General features: G+C 40.1%; 1 protein-coding gene across 2 annotated transcripts in view; it reads right to left on the reverse strand.

The window, feature by feature from the left end:
* Positions 1-18,253: 18,253 nt before the first annotated feature.
* THOC2 (THO complex subunit 2) overlaps positions 18,254-20,235 on the reverse strand; it is a 101,498-nt gene continuing 99,516 nt past the window's right edge. For both annotated transcript variants that reach the window (XM_050964462.1, XM_050964461.1), the window contains one exon: positions 18,254-19,087. The gene's annotated coding sequence lies outside the window, so the exon portion shown is untranslated. The remainder of the gene's footprint in view (positions 19,088-20,235) is intronic.

The following is a 20,235-nucleotide window of genomic DNA, read 5'->3' on the forward strand; positions in this document are numbered from 1 at the left end:
TTTCTCATCTTTAATACCACTCAGAGATATGCAGACTGTTGCCAATATTTAAACAAATGTTAAAGACAAGCTAATTTTATCATTTCCCATATGTAACTGATGGTGTCCGCCACATGCTTTGCAGACTCCACAGAAAAATTCTCCTTACTGGCATTCAAAATGTGGCTTCCAACAAATTCTTTAGCCTTCTCTGTAGAGTCATGATCTGGCTGCTGGATAGCCGTGCTATTGTTTCTGAGCTTCTATTTTGTAATTATAAATAGGAATAAGAGTGCTGCAGAAAAGACACATCTCTATTTCTTACTGCATAATTGAAGCTGGAGTTATACATGGGCATTTTCTACATCAGTCACATAGGGCTGGATGATTTTATTATGCATAAAACCCTATATATGACCAGCATATATTAGTCATATCAAATTTGGCAAGCCAGGGAAAGGGCAAGCATGGCTAAGTGGAGTGCCTAGCAACAGTACAAATTTAGCTCTTCTATCTACAGAAGAAGATCACCAGTCCACCTTTTCCTTTCTTCTATTATCCCTTCCCACTCAGCTCCTTTTCTTCAGCCTTGCCTGGCTTCTCCAGCCTCCTCCATCTCTCCCTCCTCCCACCTCCCCCTCCACTGCCCTGTAATGCTGAGGCTGGGCACTCTTTGGTATATTGGAGATTATTTTTAAACTGTGGACCCTTCATAAACTTGTTCACTTCACAAAGGCTCCTTTCCTCGAAGGAATGATAAATATGTGGTGTGGTGGTTTTTAAATCTCCGGGGCCATGAGATTACACTAACCAACGTTACTGCAGAAGGATTTTAATTCTCTTCTTGCTCCTACACTTCTCTTCTGAATATTATGTCTCTTCCTCTCTACCCTTCGCCCACCCTCTCTGCTTTCATCCCCATCCTCCTTTTCTCCTATGCCTGCCGCATCATCTCACCTATACCTTTTACTCCACCCTCCCTGCTCACACCCCCCCCTTCAAACAGCGATGTATCGATAGCCACTACAACCAAGAAATGCATGTAACTAAGCAAAACCATCACATAATCTTATTGATGTAATGCGTGTCTTCCCATTCCCCTACACTCTGTCGTCACCTTATTTGACTGGTAACCACCATCCTGCATACAGAACCAATGGGTTGGACCCAGTGCTTGCACAGAGACCCTGCTAAAATCAACCCTTTCTGGGAGCTGGGATCTCTCCTTGTTATTTTGTTTGCAGACCTTATACTGTAAACGCTCCAGGACAGACACTGTGGCCACGTCCAGACTAGGAATTAAAATCGATTTTAGATACGCAACTTCAGCTACGAGAATAACGTAGCTGAAGTCGAATTTCTAAAATCGAGGTACTCACCAGTCTGGACGGGGCGGCATCGATGTCCGCGGCTCTCCGCGTCGATTCCGGAACTCCGTTCGGATTGATGGAGTTCCGGAATCGATGTAAGCGCGCTCGGGGATCGATACACCGCGTCCAGACTAGACGCGATATATCGATCCCCGAGCAATCGATTTTAACCCGCCGATGCCGCGGGTTAGTCTGGACGAGGGCTGTGAGTGAAGGCTTGGCCCCACTAAAGTAAATGGGAGCTTTGCCATTGACTTCAATAGGGACAGGGTTTGTGTCTTTTTTATGTTTTGTACAGTGTCTAGGATGCGGTAGCCCTGAACAACTGGCAGTAACCTGTGTGAGTTTTTGTCTCTGGTCCTTCATTTTATAAATGAAAACCTTCAATCAAAATACTGAAACCAGGTTTTAAAAACTGGACCAATGGTAGATGTTGGCTAGTTACGTGCCTGGACCAATACTGGCAAGGAGTTTTCCAAGCAGCCCACAACCACGTTCAAGCATGAACTCACAGCTTTGTGAGATCAGAGTCTGGGCTATCACATACAAAGTAAGAAACAGAAAACGAGGCAGAGCTATTAGTGACTGACAGAAGTTAGCTGCTGTGTAGACAGACCCTGAGAGATGTGGTTACCAGCATAGCCAGGCAGCCTGGAACTAGCTTTGCTCCAGCGAACATGTTAAAATTAGCAGTGCGGACATTAAGGCACTGGTGGTGGCTCAGGCCAGCCACCAGAACTGAGACCCATTTGATTAGGTGAGCTTGGACTTGAGTGGTTAGCCCGAGCCGCCTCCCATGCAGCAACGGTCACATTGCTATTTTAGTGCACGTCTGTCTACCTTGCCGGGAATCACACTGCCCAGCTGTGGTATAGACATACAGATGAGTAGCATTCCCCTTTCATAGCTGGTGTAACAGCAAAATCCAAGTGTTGCCAGCCACTGCACTTACATTTTGAGCATAGTTTATGTAAAACTTCAACATCTCTTAGCAAGTGACTAGTTTGCAGCGATTTTTCATTTGACATCATGGCAATGGAAAGCTAGTGAGCTGGGAGAAGGGATGTTCCACATAGGTGCATCAGCAGCCTGGCACAAGGGAGCACGTGAGATAATGGAAACCATTGTATCTACACCAGACATTTATTTCAATGTCTAACAGTGAATCATTGGTACTAAATTATTTATTATGGCTATAGCATCATAGCCTGGTAGGGTATTTTACAGAGACACGAGAGGATAAGATCACTGTCCTGAACAATTTATAATCAAAGTCAACAGGACTGCAGGATGGAATCATTAGTTAGACAGATAACATAATGAGAAATGACACATCAGGGGACGAAGAGAAACCGAAGAGAAAGGAAACGAGAAACAGGATTTTGGGAGAGCATTATTTCCAAATGGCGGAGAGGCTGTTGACATCTCAAAGTAGGCAGGCAAAACTGATGTCTAAAGGAGAACTCAGAGCCAATTTACAGCAGCAACACGTAAAGATCATACCAATCTGTGATTCCAACTAGGATATGCTGTATCTACCCTGCCGGCCCAAAGGAACCAATTACAAAGAATTTAGACAATGTATTTGTTTCAGTGTCATGTTTTCTTTCACTTTTTTTTAAATAATAGGCATGGGGAAGGAAATGGGCATTTAAGATTAGCAGAGGAAAGTGAGCTAATGGGAGGGAGCTTTGAGGAGGGATTGGGAGGAAAAGATGGATGATGCACTTACACAATTATTACCGACTCATTAGTTTAATGACTGTATCTTATCTACCCCCTTTATTTTCTGTCTCCTTCCTAACTAATTCAAGTATTTCAGACAAGACACAATTATGTAAATAGCATACCTGGGAAAGTGGGATTAAAACCCTGATCCTTCAGAAATGGAGGATACAGGCTGAATATCCAGTCACCAAGATCTCCTTTACTGGGAAATAATCTCACGACGGCGGGGTGGATATTTAAAATGACACTGGCCAACGTATTAGGAAAGGGGAAGCCATATACTGGCAGAGGCTGAATCAGAAGCTAGAAGCTGAATAGTCAAAGCTTTGCAGGGGAGTTTCACAATTCCAAAATTTCTTCTATTACAGAATGGACCAAAATATATTTAAAGAAAAATGAAATTTCCCACAAACTAAAATTCTAAAAATAAATGCCAAAATCCAAAAAATTTCTTCCAATTTTGACTATTTTTATTTTATATTTTATAATATAAAATTAAAACAATAAGTCATTTTGAAACATTACATTCCTACAAGGTCATGATGGTATGTTTTGACCTTTCAGGCACTTTTTTTTTGGCAATATTTGTTTTGTAATAAATTTTCACACAAAGGCAGCATATTTCCACAAACGTTTCACTTTCAACAAATTTGCATTTTCTGACCAAAAAATGTTCTGTCAGAAAATTTCTGACCAACTTTACTAACAGGTCTTTTCCCGTTTGTAATATCTAATATTCTGATCACTATATTGCATAGCAGTATGTTTGAATATATTTTAAGTAAATGTAAGAGAGATTGCAGGGATCCTGAGAATTTGGCAGTTATCTCTATTGGTTTCATTCTATTCAAAATCAGACTTTCAGCCCATGAGGCTTTAGTTTCAAATAAATGGTTCTTTATGCTGCATTTATTTGGAGCAACACTGACATTCAGTGGCCAGTTAAAGTTGGCAAGAAGTGCTAATTCTCTATACTTTTCTGTGTGTTATAGTATACGCATCCCAAGCTCACTTCCCATGAAAGGCCAGAACCTATGAGGTGCTGAGCACACCCAGAAAGGAGATAAAGGTACTCAGAACCTTGCAAGATCCAGCCTTGACAATGGTCATCCCCACTGTGCATGCATTGTGCTGCAAATCCAGTGGGAACAGCATAGCTCTGTTCAAAAGGCTATTCCCAAAGATATGTGGAACTTGTGTTATTCCAGATCACACACACAATCCAAAGATTTATAGCGAACAAATGTTTTTGTGGTTGTACAAGCTTATCCGAATTCAACTACATCATTTTCATTTATGCTCTGGCTTCAAAGCAAACCCAGCCCAAAGCTGACATTTTCCAGATAGGAGAAGTGCTTGCTGTAGGCTTCTGGGAGACTATGCCAAGCATATTTTAATATGATTTACAGCTGTTCTACAAATATTGGCTATGAATTCCAAATATGGACCGTGCAGGCTAATTAGCAAGAACTAATCAAATCAATGAAAAGGTCACATTTTAATCTGAGGCAAATAAATAAATAGCATGTATTGAAGATTCCCCTGTACTTTAAACAGACTGAAATTTGCCATATTCAGCAAAATAGCCAATAATGCAACACAGCCAGTTATGACAGAGAGTCATCACAGATGCTATAGATTACATGTATTGATTAGTTTATCTAATCAGACACAACATATCTGGACCAGGGCTGAATTCATTCAGTGAATGACACATCTTGATTTTTTTGTATTTATCTATCTATCAGCTTTTCTACAGCATCCATCGCTGGTAGTATCTGAGCACCTCACATGCATGCACTCATTCAGCGGGCATCACATCGCTGTAAGGGAGTATTATCCCCACATTACAGGTGGGGAAACTGAGGCACAAAGAATTTACAGGATTTACCCACATTCTCCCAGGAGGCCTTTGGCAAAGCCAAGACCAGAATGCAAATCCCCTCACTCCTACTGCACTGTCAAATCATAGAAATGCAGGGCCTGAAAGAATCTCAAGAGGTTATCTCATCCATCCCCCTGCACTGAAGCAGGATTAAGTACCATCCCTCAACACTTAGACAACTCTTTAGTCTTGGTAAAGTGGGGCATCAGAAACAGAGTGGTGAAAAACTCAACTGGACAGAGCTCCACAACTGTCTCTTCACAGAACTATGTCTGCAGTTCTCCCCACCTGAGCTGCCCCTTACCATCCATCCCATCTCAGGGCATCCTTGTCTGCATGGTTCAGCCCCTCACTGCTGTGCTCTGACAGGCCTTCTCTTCTCCGCACAAAACTCTTCCCTACACACACACACACACACACACGAATTAAATCATTCAGGAGTGAAAGGGTTAACATTCCTTTCCCGCTTTTTCCCACACACACCTAAATTAAAGCATTCAGGAGTGAAAGGGTTAACATTCCCTTACCATTTTTTCCTTGAAAAATCTCACTCCCAAAGTCATGTAGGTCTGAACCTGGTGATGCTATTGGTTAATATGGCCATTGTCATGAACTCAGGTGTTTCTAGAAAACACTATTCCTTTCCAATACATTATCTACTTTCACACTGTCAAATATGTCTCTTCTGTTTTGACTGCTCCCGTGTGAAGCTGTTCTGTTTTTATTATTGACACAACACTTAGCACACAAGGCATAGATTAAGAAATAAGATTTCCGCTTCAGTTTCCTCGCGCCCTGACTGCTTCAGATGCCATTATAATCAGAGACTGCACTGATTTTACCTCAGAACCATAGAAATCACAGATGAAGGCTGCATCATCTCACCCATTATCCTACCAATACAAGTACATTCCTTGCAGTTTATTCTTAAATGGTTTGTCCAGTTCACGTGTAAATGGCTGAAGTGAAAGGGCATATACCATTTCCCTGGGGAGACTATTCTATAGTCAGAGACCCCGGTGTTATTGCTCCTTTCTTCAGCTTAATCTCATTACCTTGAGTAATAGCCCTAAACAATTCCTCTCCCTTCCCAAGGAGTTGTCTTGCCTGCATTGGGGCATCCAGATCTAACTTACCAGTAATTCTTGCATCTATTATCCCTGGTTACTCATGACAAATCTAAGCAGGGGATTTTTGCAGCTCAGCCTATGAGCATGCTATGTCTTACCATCCAATACTTTCACCATTGCCACTGAGTCTTTGTCCCATTCTCACATTCCTTGAGCCTCCAAGCTGACCTCAGTGGAAGCTCTGAGTGCATAGGGACCACCTGGTTGCACCAACTATGATTTGATCTCCTTCTCTTTCAGCTAAGTTGTGTATAATTCATTGCTCTCCTTTAGCTATGCCTAAAATATCAATATGAGCATCTTTGTTTAATCACAGGGAATATTTGGTAATAAAATGCTAGCTTTTTGTAATTATAGTTTGTGAATAATCATCGTAGTTTATTGCTCCAAAACCACAGCCAAGCCCTGGAGCTGTCACTTTTCTCTGGAATAGTTCCTCTGGAATATAAGATGTTGACAAGGGGTACTGCATCCAGCTGCATTCAAGTGCTTTCCTTGGCTCTCCATATACATGTGTGCGGTCATTCCCCACTCGGTCATATTGTCACCAGTCTTGGCCGCCTCAGCTCTCGCTCAATTTAAAGCAGGGGTGCCCAACCTACAGCCCACTACAGTGTTTCATAAGGCCTGTAGCCTGCTTCAACATAATATACTGCCAATTCATTTGCGTTTTGTCCTCATGTTTACATCATTTTAGTTTACACAATTCTGTAAATAGACAATACTGAACATAGAGACAACCTCTCTAAATACATACAAAACAAGCTGAACTTAAAATACAAATCAGTACAGGTGACATAAAATCTTATTAAAATACGTGGAATCTCGTTGACCCACACAAGGTTGTGCTTTGGTTTATGTGGCCCTCCTGTGAAATAAGAGTTGGGTACCACTCATTTAGAGTACACGAGTGTTTTCATTCCAGGTCCACGCCTGGAAGGAGTTGTTCTGAAGGAACCAGGTTCTCTGAGGTCATTGACATTTCCTGCCATTTTATTACTCTGTAGCTTTCCCCAGAGGTATTTTAGGGTAAGGTATTTTCAGAGGCAAAGCTCTTTCTGGACTTCAGCCTCTTAGGTGGTGGAACGTGTCCATGCAGGGGATGTCCTGGATCATGCACCTGTTTTTACTTCTTCTTTTTACTAAAGGCATCCTTCCTTATGGATGGTGGTGTAATCCTTACGAGACAGTAGCAGCAGTGTACAAGTCCATTTTAAAGTCCCTGAGGTGATCCTACAGGATTGATTGAGTTCAGTATCAATTTTGTGTGCATGGCTTAAGGGTGATCGTACTGTGGTACAATATTCTGGAGATGAGTAACACAAGGCAGGACTGGTTGCTTGGAGTGTTTTACTGTCAGAAAGTTCCCTATTTTGTCTTAGCCATATTCTGGAATACACAATTTCTGAGTAACACAAGGCAGGACTGGTTGCCTGGAGTGTTTTTGTGTCAGAAAGCTCCCTATTTTGTCTTAGCCATATTCTGGAATACACAATTTCTTCTTCATTTTTTGGTGGATGCTTTGAATGTCAGCATTCAGGCCAATATGAGCTTAGGTACATTGGATGTTCACAATGCTGAATGATGGTACCATCCCACAATATCTAGAGTTTGTGCTTGGTCCGATCGTGTTTCAGGTGGAAAATACACACTTTTGCCTTCCTAGGATTAGCATTCAGGAAACATGTGTGATAGTATTTTCCAAGTATGGTCTGTGAACCAGCTACAATGCACTCAATGTCCTCAAATCTTTCCAACTAAATAGCAAAGAAAAGATCATCTGCATAAATGAATTTTCTCATCTTGGGGAATTCTGGTTTGTCATTTGTGTAAATATTAAACAGAAAGGGTGATGGCACAGAACCTTAGGCTAGTACATTTTATTGCATATGGCATCAACTTTTCTGATGATCCACCTTGAAAAAGAAACATTGATTGTTGAGCAGGAAGGAGATGATCTGGAGTATCTTGATATTTCTCAAAATTCTTGCCAATATCAATAGACGTGCACAATGGTTCACAGTGTCATAAACAACCAACAGATCAACCAACACAACTGTAATTTTATGTTTCAAAGCTATGTTGAATGTATTTAGTTAGGTTTACAATTTGGCCATAGCGTGAACATTCTCGGCCGAAACTAGCTTGGTCATCAATCAGCTGCCCTTCCACTGTAGTAGCTAGTCTACTCATTATCATGAAGCTACTCATAAAGCTTGTAGGTTGAGGTGCCTAAAGATACTGGGTGAAAACTTTGCAGAGTTAGGGTCTTTATGTGGTTTATGTAGTGAAATTACTTTGGGCTGTCTCCACAATCTGCATGATCTCCATGCAGGAATTAAAGAAGTCAAGGAGCCACTTCGGTGCTCTCATCCCGAAGTGTAGTAACAGTTTGCTAGACTTACCATCAAGAATAGCTCCCTTCCCACATGTCAGGTTTTCATGACTATTGTCAGCTCCTCATTGTTGAGCTGCTCATTGTGAACTTCGCTGTCTCTGTGGAGTGAGCAAAGTTCCTGCTTCACTTGGTTCATTCTGCACTTTTTGGGCCGGTTTACCATTCAGGATGAGTTGGTGTTTGACTTGGTTGGGAGAGACTGTGATGATGTGCGTTGGTTATTGCCCATTAGGGTTCAGCTTGAGAATAGTGGCTCATCTTTCTTGCTATTATGACAAGGTTTGTTGTTTCAATCAGCTCCCTGTAGTGGTTGTGCATTTCCTTTCCAATCTCTGTCATAAGCACAGAAAAGATCCATGTCAAACAACTTGGAATATCTCGTACGTTGTTGGCTTGTCTGTTCTTAAAACCCAGGTACATATAGTGTCCAATATCCTCTAGGGATGTGTTTTTGGGCAGTCTTCCACACCAGGGAGACAAATTCTCCATAGTGCCCATGTGTTGGAGTAATACGACAGCTGGATTCATCTAATTCAAAGTTTGTGAATAATCTGTTGGGCTTGTTTTCAACAGAGATGGGTGAGCGCAGCAATAAAGTATTGATTAATAAAACCCATCTGTTTGTTTCACAAATGTTTGCAGACTCTTTCGGCCAAGATTTTCAAAGTGACTAGTGATTTTAGGTTTCCAGCCTGTGATCCCTTAAAGGGGCCTAATTTGCATAGGATTTTCTCAAAATCTGTCCTCTTTAATGCATGTCAAGATGGGCATCCATAAACAGCACTCAAAATCATTAGTGACTTTTGAGAGTCGTGGCCTTACTTCACTGATTCATGAGCAGACAAATGAGTTTTCACTAGTAAAAAAGTTTCTAGAAAGAAAGCATTTGAATGTAGAGCAACTGAATATTCACTTCATCATTTGAACCCATTTTGCAGCCATCTGTGAAAAGATTTTTACATTGTCTGCACAATAGATACAAATTACAAATGTTTGTGGATAATTTGGAAACAGAAAAAGGATCATTCCTCCTGACTGTAAAGTTTAAGTCATCCAATCCAGGGAAAGACGCTATCATGTGATCAATCAAATAGCAAATTCCCCTAGTGACCAGTTCACAAACAAACCATAGGCTAACATCTGTGCACAGATTAGGCAACGTCCAGCAAATTAATTAATAAAAATCACAACCTGGTCAAAGACACAGTGACTGCACTTTAAAAGTTTCTTTCGTTCTGAAAGATTGTATCTGGTTCAAAGATATTCCCAACACATAAAATTCTGCATACATGGAGAAGTCTCACAGCCCACAGAAACGTCTTAAATGTCTCCACCGTAATTCATGAACAGAAATATGGGCTAAATTAATTTGATAAATTGTTTGTAGCAAATAATTCAGATAGCTGTAGTTTACACAGACAGCTTATGTAAAGTGAAATGTCATCAGAAAAGAAGTATTCATGCTGTGAATCTAATTGACCAAGTTCATGCCTGATGAAACTCCATCAGTTTCATTAGTGTTAAAACACAGAGGGATTTTGCCTTGTCTTTTTAATGAAATATACATTTTAAAACTGCAGATTTGTATGCTAGTCAGCATGTACAAATACTAAATAAACATCAATGTAGCTTCATAGAAGCACATTATACTCCACACCTTTACTTCAACCCGTAACTTATCTTCTACCTCAGCTCCATCCCTTAATGAAGTTATACTCATATAATTTATTCCCTACTTCATTCACAATATTGTGAAAATTGTGGATCCCGCAATATTAGACTTCCACCAAAATTTTAATTTTAATTAATATCTCAGTATGGACAAGTCTTCAAAAAGGCAGAGACGGCATGAAGCGGATCACTGTAGAGGAGTGTACTGCATCATCATTGAATGTCTGTAAAATGTAAACTAAAGTAACTGGAGTTAATTTCTACAGCAGTTGTTTTAAGACTTTTAGTCTTTTTAATTTTATATTGTACTGGTCATATTTTTTTTCTTTTTTTTTTAATAAATTGTAACAGAATTGCAGCAAAGTATCTGGTTAGCAAAAAAAATTAGCAAGCATAACACAATACTTGAGAGTTTTTATTGTTCCAGTAATTTTTTCTTAAACAAATAGGTCTACTCTGGCTTTTTCAAATGGCTGCTATTAATAAAGGCCCATTATTACTTTTCCATGATTTTCCATGTCTTGTCCACACTCAGCTGCAATTATTTGAAGATCATCCCACGATTCAAGTAGGGCCTTACATAAAATCCTATTTGTAGCAAATACAGTTCAGTATGTTTCTATAGGGGAAAAAAAGCTAATATCCTCAGAAGCATGAATTCCTTATACTCACTCGTCTAGCTGTGTGCAGGCTCATGCTGGATGAGGGGATGAGCTGGGAGCAAAATAGAAATTTGTCTTACACTTAAAAAAAAAATTGGCAACAATATTGATAAATGTGAGAAATGCATGAAGGGCAAGTAACTTTTTGCTTCAACATGATTCACGCAGATCTCAGTTGCTAAGTTCCCTGTTCATTCAAAACACGATTTATTTAAAAGCTTTTAATTTGGCGTCTTCATTTCCTGGTTAACTGACTTTTTGTTAAAACTTCTACATAACAGAATATTGAGCATTTTAATCTAAGTCTTTCTCTGGTAGAACAATCATTAGAAATCAGTTTGCTCTGATACGGCTGAATTTTATACACATGGCTTTATGAGCATTCCACAACCCTACTTTCCAAACCAGTTCAATAAAGACTGATTTCCCTGTGCAGATCTAAACGGATTTGAATTGATTTAACTAATAGTCTTCAATTACCCCCTTTATCGGAGCACACCACCAGAAAAGAGGAAAGCCTGCTGATGCTTTTTCAAGTATGAATGAGAGTTATGAACTGTTTTAACTCAGGTAAGCACAATTAAGCCAGCAAAAATTCAATAGCAATTTAATTTCCCTGCTGTATATCTAAGGCAACCATACAAACCACAGTAACCTAATGATATGGAATAAACAGTTTGCTGTCTTGATTATTAAAGCAAGAAATTGAATCTTGGCTGGTAGTTATCCCTTACCATGAAATACTGAGACGAGAATATTTATAAAGTCCATATAGGCATATCCTACATGTAAAGGAGTGTACCATAGTCCTATAGATAATCATATATATTGATAATTCCACTGAGGATGAAGACATGCTATCAGAACTTTTTTCTTTGTTTATTTAAAGTAATCTATACCACCCTCCTCCACATTTATGGTTCATATCTTACAAGTTGCCGAGTTCCTTCAGTTCCTCTGCAAGGCTTCATAGGATCCTTTCTAGTGTGGCTGTATCCGCTAAATAAATTATTCCAGTTGAGGGATTGTGACTCTCTACTATTAGACCTGGTGTGGCCTTTTAAACATAGGGTAAATTCCACCAGCACTCCAGCAGCAACCGTGGTAGTTCCCACTATTTTTAAAAGGTCATGATTGTTCTGAAGTGACATGAGGAAAATGGATTGTCGACTTTTCCTGTTTTGATTTAGAAAACGTACACATTTCAGTCAGATGAGGATTGTGGGAAACTGTATCAGACAACTTTAGCTGGACTCTCACTTCACAGATGCAAGTCCCTTTCCTTTTACTTTCATTGCATTTTTAATAACCTGTCACTAACAGTGGGGCTAACACCAGAAGCCTGGAACCTGATAGTAGAGAGATTATGTGGGAAAGTCTCCCTCAGTGAAAAGATCTTAAACTGTCCTGATCCCTAATAGTAAGATGGGCTTGAAGAGTCTGACATTATATAACCCTTCCAAACTTCATTAGCATAAACTCTTACAATGCTGGATATTCTTGTTATCCATAAATATGTGCAATCCCTCTGACTCTTGCTAAATACTTGGTCCTACCTGCATCCTGTGGCAATGAGTTACACAGATTACTTATATGTGTTTTGAATTTGCCAATGCTCAATTTCAGGCAGATAAGGAAGGCAGGGAAAAGGACACAGCATACAATCAGAATGGTCAGGCAAATGAATGAGACATACCATGTTAGTTGCTCTATTTTTTTCCTTTCCCCACTCAGTATAAACTATACCCAGATGCCCCTCTCTCCAGTCATTCCTAGTTCCCTTTCAATTGTAATAAATACAAAAAATCCTTCAATAAAAAGTTAAGGTTCTAAAGTCAACTCCTTTTGTACTAATTGTCCTGCACACTGAATGAGGCAGGGTCCAGTGGAGAAAATAGCATGTGACTATGTAATTAGAGCCTGTCATAATGCACACCCAAATGGGGGACACATTAAGGTTCCATAAGCAACCCTCAGTCTGGCATCTCCTAATTTTGAATGCTTGGTTTGCAATTTAATGTACTTTTGGGTTTTTTTAAGTGCAATTTCCCGAGTTTTAAAAAGACAAATTCCATCATGTCAGGACTGGAATCTAGATCAACAATACAAACCTCTACCCCGCTTGAGCTAATGGAGTTAGTGATAGCAGTAGTAGGTGTTATACTAGGAGATATGGGTGTTATTTCCCTGCTCCTCTAAAATACTTGTACTAGCGCTCATTGAGCTTGCATGAGCATTAAAAAAATGGCAGCATAGTCACAGTAGCACAGGTAGTGAAGCAGCAGCATGGCTGAGCCATGCCCTGTATATATCCACTAGTTTCAGCTGGGTGCATACACAGCACAGCTCAGCCCTGCCTCCACTGTCACTACCAGCGGTATTGCTATTTATTGTCGTGCTAGCTTGATGAGAGCTAGTGCAAGTATGTGTATCACATATGTATCTCCTAATGTAGACTTAGACTGAGAAGGTCAATCCCTAGAAGAGGATAAGGTACATTGCTAGTGGGTTTCACAGCCATGTGCTAGACAATGGAGGAACATCGGGAATCATAAATTCTGAGTTCTAGCCCAGTTTCTGGAGAAGAGTTAATTCTAGTCATTACAGACTCTTCTTTTCACCCCTAGCTATTCCCCCTCCCCAGCCTACCTCATTTTGTCATCTCTGCCTCTTTCCCACTCAGCTTGTCCATCTCCCATTTCCTCTCCCCCCGTTACTCCTCTCTGCAGTCAGATAAGGCTGCTTCCACCTCCTTCATAATGCCTGGGCAGGAGCAGCACAGGCATTGAATGCACGGGCAGGAGCAGCACAGGCATTGAATGCACAGGAAAGACACTTTCTGCTGTCAGTTATGGTGTCCAGCAATGGACGGGCCCCGAGCAGCCAGAAAGAGCAATTGCAGCTCTCTGAGAAAGCATACAGTGTTCAGAGAAACTCTCGTGAGTACGTGCAGAGATTGTCAGAGGGTCACCTGTATCTTTCTTCCCCTTTGGAGCTGGTCTATCTTACTTCTTGGTTCCTTTGAAGGGTCTCCTTGACTGAAGAAGCAGAGTGTGAGTCAGTATCTTCAAGATACAGATGAGTTTCAAGAACCTGGCAGAAGTGGCACTTCAGTGGGAAGTGTATGTTCAATGGTTATCAGGGCTTAGATACACCTTGGAATTCTCTCTGCTAGGGTGTTTCAAAGGAACTGTGTCTGGTGTATAAATAAGCTCCCTTAGCACCTGTCATAAACAGATAGTTAAGGGTTAATAGAAGAGTACTTCATGTCTCTTTTGACTGTAAAGGGTTAACAAGTTCAGTGGGCCTGGCTGTCACCTGACCAGAGGACCAATCAGGGGACAGGATACTTTCAAATCTTGAGGGAGGGAAGTTTGTGTGTGTGCTGTTAGTGTTTGGTGGTTGTTTACTCTGGGGGCTCAGAGGGACCAGACGTGCAACCAGGTTTCCCTCCAATCTCTCTGATACAGTCTCTTATATGTCCAGAATAGTAAGTACTAGGTAGATAAGGCGAGTTAGGCTTATGTTTGTTTTCTTTATTTGCAAATGTGTATTTTGCTGAAATGATTTTAATTTGTACTTGTATACTTAGGCTGGGAGGGTGGTCCCAGTGTCTATAGCTGAAAGACCCTGTACCTATTCCATTTTAAATTTACAAAGATAATTTTCACTGTTTTTTCTCTCTCTAATTAAAAGCTTTCCTTGTTTAAGAACTTGATTGTTTTTTTACTCTGGTGAGACCCCAGGGGACTGGGTCTGGAGTCACTAGGGAATTGGTGGGGAGAAAGGAGGGAAGGGGGAGAGAAAGGTTAATTTTCTCTCTGTGTTAGGATTACTTTCTCTCTCAGGGAGAGTCTGGGAGGGGGAGAGAGAAGGAGAGGGGAAGGTGAATTGTCCTCTCTGTTTTAAGATTCAAGGAGTTTGAATCACAGTGATCTTCCAGGGTAACCCAGGGAGGGGAAGCCTGGGAGAGGCAACGGTGAGGGAAAGGGTTTACTTTCCTTGTGTTAAGATCCAGAGGGTCTGGGTCTTGGGGGTCCCCGGGCAAGGTTTTGGGGGGACTAGAGTGTACCAGGCACTGGAATTCCTGGTTGGTGGCAGCGCTACAAGTACTAAGCTGGTAATTGAGCTTAGAGGAATTCATGCTGGTACTCCATCTTTTGGACGCTAAGGTTCAGAGTGGGGAATTATACCATGACAGCACCAGTGACTTTGACAGCTGAACTACTAACAGTAAGTCTAGATTAGACTTTGAACTGGAGGTGTAATTCCCTGCCTGAGGAGACATACTCACGCTACCTCTGATTGAGCTGATGCACTACAAAAAGTGTAGCTGCACTAGTGCAACTGGCATGAGGGGCTGGCACCCTGAATATGTACTTAGGGTCTCAGATGGGACTGTACTCTGAGCAACTAGCTACACCCACCGCTTAGGGCAATGCGGTTACACTATTTTTAGCAATTAGCTTGATCAGAGCTAGTGCAGGTATGTCTCAAGCTGGAAATTACACTTCCAGGTTTAAGAGTAGACCTACTTCATGGGTAGTCACTGCACAATACCCTGGATTGAAGGGAGTATTTATGCACTGGCTAGGCATAGCTGTGTAGAAGTCTCCTGGAAGAGTAATGGGAGTTCAGCAGGAGCAACTTGAGAGATGTGGGACAGTTTAAGGGTACACAACACATTCAAAACAAAGAAGAGGAAGAGATTTGGGGGGTGGTAAGGGACTCAAATGACAGATTGGTACGAGTGAGCTTGCTTTCTTCTGCTTTTCAGTAAATGTGAATTTACTACACCTATTTAAAACTGAATTTTTCACTTTATAAGGAAAACTATTGTGCCTGGGTTGAAAAAGTGACCTCCAAGGCTCTACCTCTCCACATGGCAGCTAACGATGTGGGACAGAATGTGCACCACCACCCTTTTCCGATTCTTGTAAATGGGCGTTTCTTTCACAATCCATATTTTTCACATTAAGTCTTCGTTTTGATCAGTTTATAGGAGCCACTTGGGGAGAAGATTTTAGAGGGAAATGACACTTGCATGATGGAGCGTGTGAACTGGAGTTTCCCAAATTGGAACTTTTTATCTCTAGGGAGGGGGGGAAGGAGGGTGAGGGAGTGTGTGCATAAGTGCATTTGTCTGAGACAACTGCCAGTACCGATACATGCTACAAAAATGAGGTATCAGAGGGGTAAAGCGGCAAAGAGTCCTGTGATACCTCATAGACTAAAACGTATTGGAGCATGAGCATTCGTGGGTGAATACCCACTTCGTCGGATGCACGTATTCACCCACGAAAGCTCATGCTCCAATAGGTCTGTTGGTCTATAAGGTGCCACACAACTCTTTACAGAAATGAAGGGGGCCTTCCTAAATGACCAGTCCAGGACAGTACCACCTGTCTGGTATTAAGGGCCAGATCACAATCCCATTAAAGTCAACGGCAATGCTATTAACTTCAGTAAGATTAGGATCAAGTCATAAAGAAAGGAAATACCCCTTCAAAAAGTGCATATTCAGCACAATCTCAATCAAACAATAAGGTTTCAAACAGACTTTTCCTCCCTCCCACGGACAATGTAAAGGCTTCCCTTAAACCTCTCAAATTAAGAATATTAAACACAGTTTAAGGGGCAGCAAATTGGGACCTTAATTTCACTAGACTAGGAAATTGGGAAAAACTGCCATTGATTTGAATGGGCTTTTGATAAGGCCCTAAGTGATCTAGAAAAAGATGTAAGCTCAACAGTGATTAAATTTGCAGAAAACAAAATGTAAGGCAGTAATACACAAAGAGGAAACAAGCTAGCAGGGAAGTAATCTGGGGAGGTTGTAATGATGTGCAGCATGAAAGAAGGTTCAGTAAAATATAAAAAGACATCTAGGGAAAGATCAATACTTCTCAACCTATTGAATTCCATATTTAGGACTAACTTTGGGTAGCGTATAGTAAGGGCCTGATTCAGAATCAAATGGAAGCATTTATACACATTTCACTGAGCTTTGGACCAGTCTAAATAAAGCTGAAGGGCACACACTGAACAAGGAGAATAAAAACAGCTGCCTTATTCACTCAGCATCTCCCATCCTGGGCTCTGACTCAGTCTCATGGACTGTGAAGGAAAGTGGGTGATAATGTAATGAGACACTATTGTAATGTGCACTAGGGGGCAGGAGTTAAGGTTGTGACAGCAAATTTGTCATTGTCTGATTTGAGTGCCTCCCTTGTGCATCCTTACCGTTCGCAGTGCAGCTTTTTTTAAATGGAGTTTTATATACATAGCCTTCCCATCCTTGTGCTTCTGACTAATAAAGCATGTAAACTTTTGTCTTAGATTTGGAATCTAAACACTAAAGTACATGAACAAACATTTTTATGGTAAGAATTTAAGAATCTTAATCCATAATTATACAATTTAAAAATTGTATCAGAGACACAAAATTACATTGTTCTCAATGTAATCTCCTCTCACATCAATAGTTATTTTCATTCATCCATTTTTGATATTTCTAAATATTAGTATTGGTGTTATTTCTGTAAATATTTACAATATTTTGTTAAATTAGCATAAATTATATTTTAAAGTAGTTTAAAAAAACCCAATAAAGCAACTGAAACTATCTGTGTCCTTGAGTTGCAGCGCATCCCCGGAAATGTCACTTAAATATTTAAAAAACCTGTTTAAACCACATTTGCTACAGAGTATTAAACAGAATACGTAATTGAGTGGGGTCTCAAAGACCTCTAACACCAGGTTTATAAAAATATGTAGTATCAGAGGAAGGCCACTAAATTAATGCTATTACTAACAAGATCTTGTTCTCATTACTTTATTATGATAATTAATTAGATGTTGTACTTATTCATTTTCTGATTTTACAAATTTTACAAATTCTTACTTGCGGGAAAGTGAGGACTATTCCACTAGGTAACAGTTATCAGACTGAAAAATAAGGGATCAGGCTTCCAAAGCACAAAATATTTCTTTAATACATTCTCCTGAGGTAAGAACACATTCAGATCCTCATGTCTAGGGGCTAGAAAAATATTTAAGATGGACAAAAAAAGAGAAAATCTAGGTTAGGTTTTTCCTAATTCACTGTAAAATTAATTAGTGCACTTCCTTGATAAAGGAAGTTACTGAAATAGTATCATTAAAGGCATTCAAAAGCATAATGCAGATTTGTGATTTCTCTGCCTGATCCACAATGGATAGACAGGATCAAGTGCTAGCGCAGGGGGGCATTTTAGATGACCCAGGGCTTTTCCGGATGTATGATCTGATTTGTAAGGTAGACCAACTGAAAGAGGATTTCGTGGAAGAGGTTTAAGGGAAGAAGTAAGCTCACACTGACTAAAACTGAATTTTCTTAGCACTACCTTTGTCAATAAAGCGACAACACAGACACAATGATTTACGACCCATTGAGAAAACTATTGTTTATTTAGAAAAAAGGTTACACTGGTAGAATTCAGCAGATAAAAAAAATTCTCTTTTTTAAAAATGTCATTTTGAAACTTTTCAGACTAAAGTTCAGCAATACAAAGCTCCTGTAGCTGTAGAATTGAAACCTAATTTATTTCATTTTTGAAGAGAGTATTTTCCAATTTATCTAAAAACATCATGACAAACAAAGGTGTGGCAAGGGACAACTGAATGCAAGTTTGGGTGGGGTTTTTTTTTGTTTGTTTTTGTTTTTTTTAAACAGGTCAATGTTGTACACATAATATACAAATAATTCCTAAGCATTGCATGAAAACAGTGCTCCCACTTGGTTTTTAGTGACTGATATTAAAAACAGGCTAAGTAATAAATAAAAACTGAGTTTAAACGAGGTAAATTCAAAAATGGTTCAAGAACTGTTTATTTATGGTTTTCAGACATCTAAAAGAATGCATTTCAGATTGAAAGAATCATTAAACTCAGGCAGTATTTAGACAACCTAAAGAGGAACTCTGTACATATGAAACCTTATTTGCACTATGGCAACTGTTTGCAGCACATTGTGCTAAAATATGGAATAGGTAACACTTTCAGCCAGGTACTGAAAATAAATGTGTGAGAAACTAAGCAACAAGTTAAAATACAGTAATGTACAACTCAACAATTAAATGTTCAGCATGGGGGAAATAAAGCAGAGAACTGAATAATTTAAGGAGATGCAGATGGGTCCTCTTCATTCACAAATTTCTGTGCAATCTATACTCTTGAAAATATATTTCTGGTCACAGCTGGATATCTTCCACCTTCAACCTCACCTAAAATAAATACATATGCCAATGCAATTAGATGTCATTTCTAAAGAATCAGAAGATTCAGAACTTGTTAGAATTTATTTCTATTCACAGGCCCAACAACAAAAGTGGAAAAATACTATTTTAACTGGCCACTCTGATTATCTTTAGGTTTTAGACAATTACTTCAATTTCCTACTTTGTAATGAGAACTACACTAACACACACAATCAGGCATTGGGATTATAAATAAAAATAATGAAAAACTCTGCTTAATAGATAAAAATTCAACAAAAACAAGTATTGGCAAAGTAAAATTCAACAAGCTGCCCTGAGAAGATTAATACCTCTAAATGAGAAATAAAAGCAATTGAATATAAAGGAATACACACACACATTACAAATGTAATAGAAGAGGTTGTGCAAGCAGCAGAAATGGAATTAGCTGCCACAATTTTGTGTTGCTGTAAAAGCACTTTTGCACGCTTACCCACGCAATGAAGCAGAGTAAGGTGAATGTTACACCAGATGCACCCTTAAATTACTGCAAGAAATAACTGGATGTGTATTACCTAAATGTGTAGAAGATTACTCATCTTGTTCTTTGAGATTATGTCCCTGAGGGCACCTTTGATCAGAGAATTTCAGCAGCAGTTCTTGTCTGGTCATGGATGCACTCTCTCCATCTCATGCTGTTGTCAGCACCTATCTAGTGCCATGCAACCAGATTCCAACTCAGCTCCTTCTCCACCCAAGTCCACAGACTGAACTCCAAAGTAGAGGGGAAGAGGGTGGATAGTGGAGCACCCACAGGGACACCATCTCAAAGAACCTCAGTTACTGCACAGGGTAGGTAACCTTCTCTTCTTCTCTGAGGAGCATCCCTGTGGGTGCTCCACTTTAGGTGACTGTTGAGCAGTGGCCCTTGGTGGACAGAAGGGGCTTCGGAGTTGCACGGGTAATTGAGGATAGTACTGTAAGTCCTACCAATGCGCCCGATCTTGAGCTCTGATCTATTGCACAGGTTTTGTAAACAGGATGCCCAGGTCGTTACTTTACACATGTCCATGATCAGCATGTTGTTGAGAAAAGCTACTGAGGTTGATAATGACCTGGCAGAGAGAGTTCAGATACCCAGTGAGGGCTGTATGTCATATTGTTGATAGCATAGG

The sequence above is a fragment of the Gopherus flavomarginatus genome, chromosome 8 (assembly GCF_025201925.1).
Source record: "Gopherus flavomarginatus isolate rGopFla2 chromosome 8, rGopFla2.mat.asm, whole genome shotgun sequence".
Taxonomy (NCBI): Eukaryota; Metazoa; Chordata; order Testudines; family Testudinidae; genus Gopherus; species Gopherus flavomarginatus.